Below are 7,107 nucleotides of genomic sequence, written 5' to 3' on the forward strand. Positions count from 1 at the left end.
ATGATGAAATATGGTGACTGATGTAATTCAGCATGCGTGCAATAACATTAACGAGGAATAAGCATGCAGAAGAAACATCAAAAGTATCAGGCCACCTTAGAGTTTTAAGTTTACAACTCGATCCAACAAAGTCATCAGAACAACGAGAGTTGTAACTTAGAAAAAAACGCCCATATAAGATAGACCCGCTTGAAGACTAACTCAAATTTCTCCCCCTTTGTCATCGAATGACCAAAAGGTTCGAAAATGAGGACTAACGCCCCTGAAGAATATCAAGTTGATGAAGGAGCGCCAGCGTTGTTGGGGTCGTTTGGTGGAGTAGAGCCTGCCGCAGTGTCGTCCATGTCTTCATGTTCATCGGTGTCGCGCGATGAAGAATAGGAGCTGGCCACCAAGGATGGAACATTGACCTTCTTGTATTTCTTCGGTGGAGGTGCAGACCAGTCAAAGTCCTCCTGGAGACCCATTTTCTTCAGATCTTCTTCGTCGTAAATGTGAGACAGAACAGCCCAGGTGTGGTTGAGGGTTTCATGAAGGTAGTAGTGGTTTTTCTTCACTGCATTATGGGTAGCAGTCATGTTGTGAAGAATTGAACCAAACTGACGCTTGACCCATTTGTGATTGCAATCAACCTTCTGGTGAAGACCGAGGAGAAGCTCACGGTCAGTCATCACCCTGGGAGTTGTGCCTTGAGGATTTGGCTTGGTGGCGTTGGCGGCAGAGTCATGGGTGGCAGAGTCATCATTGGTGGAGTAGGATGCAGCCTTGCGAAATTGACCATCCAATGGACGAATGCCTTCATCGATGACAGCAGTAGCCTTGCCCTTTTCATCAGCTGAGGAAAATGTCCGTTTGAGGACTTCAATCGGGGGCAAGTAGCTGCAATGGTTCAGTGTGTCAGCTTTGTAGTTATGTGAAGACCTTGTTCTGATGAATCTCATAATCCACGGAGCATAAGGCTTCAACTCAAATGGTGACATTGCGACATTGGCCAGAGTCCTCATGAAGAAATCATGGAAGTTGACGGGAACGCCATGCATGATATTGAAAAGCAGATTCTTCATGATACCAACGACTTCTTCTTCATTCAAGTCGTGGCCTTTGATAGGACTCAATGTCTTCGTCAGAATGCGATAGACAGTCCGAGGCACATATAGTAATTCCTTCACGAGGAATTTTGTTCTTGGGGCTTGACCTGGCTTCAATGGCTTCATCAGCACTTGCATATACTGATCTGTAAGCTCAGGCTCACTATAGACGCAACGAGCAGCTTCAAGGGGAGGACTGAGAGGCAAATCATGAAGCAATTCAGTAGTTGGTGCCTTGTAGTGGGTATTTTCAGACATGCAGTCCAGCACCCATGAATTCACATCTTCAGAGTCTCCGGTGATGTGCAGAGTTGCATAAAATTGAAGAATGAGCTCTTCATTCCAATCACATATATCAGTGCAGAAATTCAACAGTCCCGCGTCGTAAAGAACACTAAGGACTGGCCCGAAGCACGGCAGAGATTGCATATCCACGTGAGGAATGTGCTCATGATCGAAGACTTTGTCTTTGTTGAACAACATTGAGGAATAAAAATTTGCCTGGCTGGCAGTCCAGAAATGCCTCTTCATAATGCGAGCAGAGTCATAGGGGTTGTAATCAGTGAAGAATACGTGCTCGCCGAAAAAATCATTAGCCTTGAATTTTTGCTTCCTTGAGAATGGATCCTTTGGCTTGGGCAGAGGAGTGTCAGTCAGTTGCATGAAAACCTCAGGAATCGCAATCTCAGGTTCTTCAGGCTGAGGAATTTCTGGTTCCTCTTCAGTGGCAGCCTGGGTCTTCAATTCTTCATTTTCATTTTCTTCAGCTCTAGTGGCTGGAATTTCTTCATGAGCTTCATCAGATCCCATTTGAACTATAGTTGCTGGGGACTGAGGAATTTGTTGCAATGGTGTGAAGAGTGGAGAGTTGGGGTGCTGACTTTCCCAAAAGTCATCATTCATAACCGGTGTGGTGCAGCCAATGTCCACATCTTCATCTTCCATTTCTTCAACGCCGGCCTCTTCAGCAGTGAACTGAGGCATAGGCGAGGAAACTGTGGGGGTTGAAGGGATTTTATCCACTTCAATTTCTTCATCCATCTGCTCTGACGAAGCAGCAGAAGGATTTTCTTCATCAGATCCGCTAGGGATCACATATTCTACATCAAAAGGGACGATTTCCTTTGATGGCATGGAGGAAACTGGAACAACATCAATTGGATTAGCAAATGAGCTTGTCAATTTCTTCATCTTCTTCGGTGCTGAAGAATCTGAAGGAGCTGATGCTTTCCTTTTCTTCACTGCTGCACGCTCTGCAGCCTTGGTCTTCTTCACATCTGATGCAGATGGAAGGATTGGAGTTGGAGTAGGCGCAGGAGGACCAGAGGAATGTGGTTGATTTTCTTCAGGCACAACTGATGCAGTTGCCCTGACCTCTTCATTTTCTTCAGGCGCACCACTAGTGGGTGCCCTGGCAGTTTCATTAGCGGTTGGAATGCAGTCATCAGCCCTGGAACTCACATTTTCTTCAGCAGCCTGATTGTCATCAGCGGTGCTGGCATGTTCTTCAGTTGGCTGAGCAAATGCTTCAGCCTGAGGAATTTCTTGTTGCGATGGGGCTGCAACATTGGAGGTGAACATCTTAGTCAGTTTAACAAACCTGACCTTGGCTCCTTTCCAATCAGCATAGTAAGCATTGAAATCATCTTTGAGGACTTTGATTTCAGACTGGATCTTCACAAGTTCATCAGTTGTCATAGAGACAACGTTGTTCTTCTTCAGGAATTTCTCCTTTATGTACTGTGCTTTCTTGAGCTGCCTGGCCTTCTCAAATTTCCATTTTTCTTCTTGGATGAAGGCAGTCAGCATATGACTTTGGCCAGGAGTCAGCTTGAAATCAGGCATAGGATTGTTTGGGTCCTTGTGCCAGATATCAATGTAATCGAGGATCAACTTTGGATCCAAAAGCAGAGGCACATTTGTGCCCTTGGCTCTAGCGGCCCTGGCTTGCCTATCTCTGATGATTTCAGCAAGTTCTTCATCATCAGCTTCGTCTTCTTCAGACGGCACTTGGAAGGCGACCTGCTTCTTGTGAGGACTTGGGCGAGAGCCGCGTCCAGCAGTGGTCTTAGTCTTCAGCAGAGAGGGTCATGTTGAAGAATTTGATGCAGCCGAGGAACTAGCTGAAACTCCTGAGGCAATAGAGAAGCCTGTAGTCCTTTGGCACGTGGCAAGATGCACAGGTGCTGAGGATTTGGTCGGAGCAGCTGAGGACTTTGGAGGGGCAGGAGCAGCGTGAGGAATTTTCCGTGATGACATTGACGGTGAAGCACTTGGCTTATGCGCAGGCTTCTTTGCCATGGATTTCTTCGGCTTGACAGCAGAGGCCTCAGCAAAGGCAGCAGCAGCAGCAGAGTCCTCGTTGAATTTCCTCACTGCATCTTTTGCTTGTTTGGCCAACTTGGCCTAGCGCTTGGCCCATTCTTCAGGATCATCTTCACCACGCTTGAGGTTGGTGAGATCAGCTTCTTGGCCAGGTGCCAATGGAGGTCTTGAGCATGGAGGATTGAGTGCGAATTTCTTCATGTACTTGGGAGTCACATATCTGTACTCCCTCCACTGTCTTGCCCATCTCCTCTCTTTCTTCTGAATGCGCACCTTGCGCTGATTTTTATCTTCCTCAGGGGGTGTGTAGTACCCAGCATAGATGTCCTCGGGGATTTCAAATGCAGTGTTGACCTCAGGCCTCTTTCCTCCTTTCTGTGGCTTCTTACCATCAGCCATTTTCTTCAGATGAGGAATTTGGACAATTGAATTTTCTGAAGAAGTATGCAACTTTTCTTCGAGGAACGCTCCAAATGAGTTAAGTTGATGAGAACCTAGTGATTCAGCTGCGGACATGAGTACCTGTGAACAGAGTATAGTTGCGAGGAATTTGGAGAGGTCATATGCGTTCTCAGAAGGTTTTTCAAAAAGAACAAGTTTGAGGAATTTGACCAGGCGAGTCTTGAAGAATTTCACTAAGCGTTCTTAGTCTTAGGTTCCAGAGTTGTACAGATCAGAAATCCGCACAATTGAGGAATCTTGAAGAGAAATTATAGCTTAGAGAAATGAATCAAGATCAGATGACATGTGAGGTGATTAGTGTGTGAAGAATTTGAAGAATAAACACCTTTTGAAGATTTTGTAGAAATCATTTGAATCAAAGAGGGCAGTAAAAGTAACTTTTAATTACCCTGAACGAAGAACACGACGAACTGTGAGGTGGAGAAGTGAAGTTCGTCTGTGCAGATCTTCCACGCCCTAACTCGGCGGAGGAAGACGGCTACGGCCGCGGCGGAGTGAAGATTTCCGCGGCCGGCGCGAGTACGATGGCGATGAGGTCGAGGCAGTGAAGCTCTTCCTCATCGGCGACGATGAAGTAGCGGCGGCACTAGGGTTTGAGAAGCTCGAGCTAGAGAGAGGTCGAGCGGAGTAAAGGAAGTGAGGAAGGGGAGAGGGGGTATTTATAGCCACGGTGAAAAACTGTTCGCCCGAAGAAATTGGACGAACGTGCCCCTGACCCTTCTCATTCGCTTGACATGTGTCACCCACGTACTGAGAAGTGGAGATCGTGTTAGATTGTGGGTGAATAGATAAGTATTTCATGGGATGCGGAACGGTTTGAGCGGAAAAGCCGAAAATTTGGATAAGATAAGTTAAAAGTTCCGTTCGCAAATTCTTCAGCTGACAAAGACACAATGAAGATTTTGAATGAGTTTCAAATAGAACGCACATGAAGAATTTTTGAATAGATTGGGTTGAGTATAGCATAGAGGGGGAAGGGTCTGATCACATTCACTTAGGAGAAAACGCAACTTGAAGAATTAGCCATAAGTCAATGCTGTAGAGGACATAAACTCATACACACACACACACACACACATATATATATATATAGCCAATGAAGAAAAACGACGGAAACAGTGAAGATTTTGCAAAGTTGAAGATTTTGAACAACTGAGGAATTTCAAAACTGAGGAAAAACTCAAATTGAAGATTTTCAACTTTTGGTGGTGGCGTGACCCACCATATAAGAATGATGATTTCAGACACCGCGTACAATTGTCCTAGGGTTCTGAGAATCAAATTCTTCGTTAATTTCTTCACACTTAGTGTGTTATTCTTCATTGATTGAAGAAAAATGTTTCTTCATGTGTTGCACATCTAAGTCATCAATTTTGCATAAGTGTTAGGATGAGTGTCCTTTTCAAAGAACATTCGAAGAATATGTTTCACAGCCTTATGGTGTGATTCCTTCGGTGTAGCTTGAAATCGGGCACACATGCAAACACTAAGCATAATATCTGGCCTAGATGCACATAGATACAATAAAGAACCAATGATGGAGCGGTATACCTTTTGATCGAAGTCAATACCATTTTCATCAGTGCGTAGATGGCCATTTGTGGGCATCGGAATTTTGACGCCTTTGCAATCTTGCATGCCGAATTTCCTCAGTACATCCTTGAGGTATTTCTCCTGAGATATGAATATGCCATTGCGCTGCTGACGAATTTGAAGACCTAAGAAGAATTTCAACTCTCCCATCATAGATATTTGATATTCTTCACTCATCATATAGGCAAATTCATCACTATAACATTGGTTAGTACAGCCAAAGATAATATCATCAACATATATTTGGCACACAAACAATTCACCATCATAAGATTTGGTGAAAAGAGTAGGGTCGAGTGAACCGGGTTTGAAGCCTTTCTTCATGAGGAATTCCTTCAAAGTATCATACCATGCCCGAGGGGCCTGCTTGAGGCCATAGAGGGCCTTATTGAGTTTGAAGACTTTGTCAGGATGCTTTAGATCTTCAAAACCTGGGGGTTGAGCAACATATACTTCTTCCTCAAGCTTACCATTGAGGAATACACTTTTCACATCCATTTGATATAAAGTGATATCATGATGGTTAGCATAAGCAAGTAATATGCGAATAGCTTCAAGTCTAGCAACAGGTGCAAAAGTTTCATCGAAATCAATTCCTTCAACCTGTGTGTAGCCTTGAGCTACAAGTCGTGCCTTATTCCTCACCACAAGGCCATTTTCATCTTGCTTGTTGCGGTAGATCCACTTCGTGCCAATGATATTGTGCTTGCGAGGATCTGGACGTTTAACCAGTTCCCAGACGTTGTTGAGTTCGAATTGATGTAATTCTTCTTGCATGGCCTGAATCCACTCAGGCTCCAGAAATGCTTCATCTACCTTAGTGGCCTCTGTGATAGAGATAAAGGCATAGTGCCCACAAAAGTTAGATAAATGTGAAGCTTTTGAGCGTGTGAGAGGACCTGGTGCTTCAATGTCATCGATGAGCTTTTCAACTTGCACTTCTTTTGCAACGCGACGATGAGTTGGTTGTCTTCGAGGAATTTGATCAGCATTTTCTTCAGCATTCTCTTCAGGTGCATTAGCTCGACTTTCTTCACGTTCTGGAATGAATTCTTCAGCAGATTCTTTGGTAGGAATGACATCCTCAGTAGCCTTGAACTTGATAGATTCCTCAGGTGCTGGTTCATCTATCACAGAAGGTAGGTGCTCTCTTTGCGAGCCATTAGTTTCATCGAACCGTACATCTACAGTTTCAACAACCTTGTGAAGAACGTTGTTGAAGACTCTGTAGGTGTGCGAGTCCTTTTCGTAACCAAGAATAAAACCTTCATGTGCTTTCGGTGCAAATTTAGCATTGTGATGAGGATCTCTAATCCAACATTTAGCACCGAAGACTTTGAAATAACTCACATTGGGTTTCTTGTCAGTGAGGAGTTCATAGGCAGTCTTCTTAAAGAATTTGTGAAGATATACCCGGCTGATGGTATGGCACGCAGTATAAATTGCCTCAATCCAGAAGTGACGAGGCATCTTGTAATCATGAAGCATAGTGCGAGTCATATCAACAAGAGTTCTGTTCTTGCGCTCCGCGACGCCATTTTGCTGAGGAGTGTAAGGAGCAGATAACTCATGAGTAATACCAAGTTCATCAAGATAGTCATCAAGACCAGAATTCTTGAACTCAGTTCCATTGTCACTT

The sequence above is a fragment of the Triticum aestivum genome, chromosome 1D, assembly GCF_018294505.1.
Source record: "Triticum aestivum cultivar Chinese Spring chromosome 1D, IWGSC CS RefSeq v2.1, whole genome shotgun sequence".
Lineage (NCBI taxonomy): Eukaryota > Viridiplantae > Streptophyta > Magnoliopsida > Poales > Poaceae > Triticum > Triticum aestivum.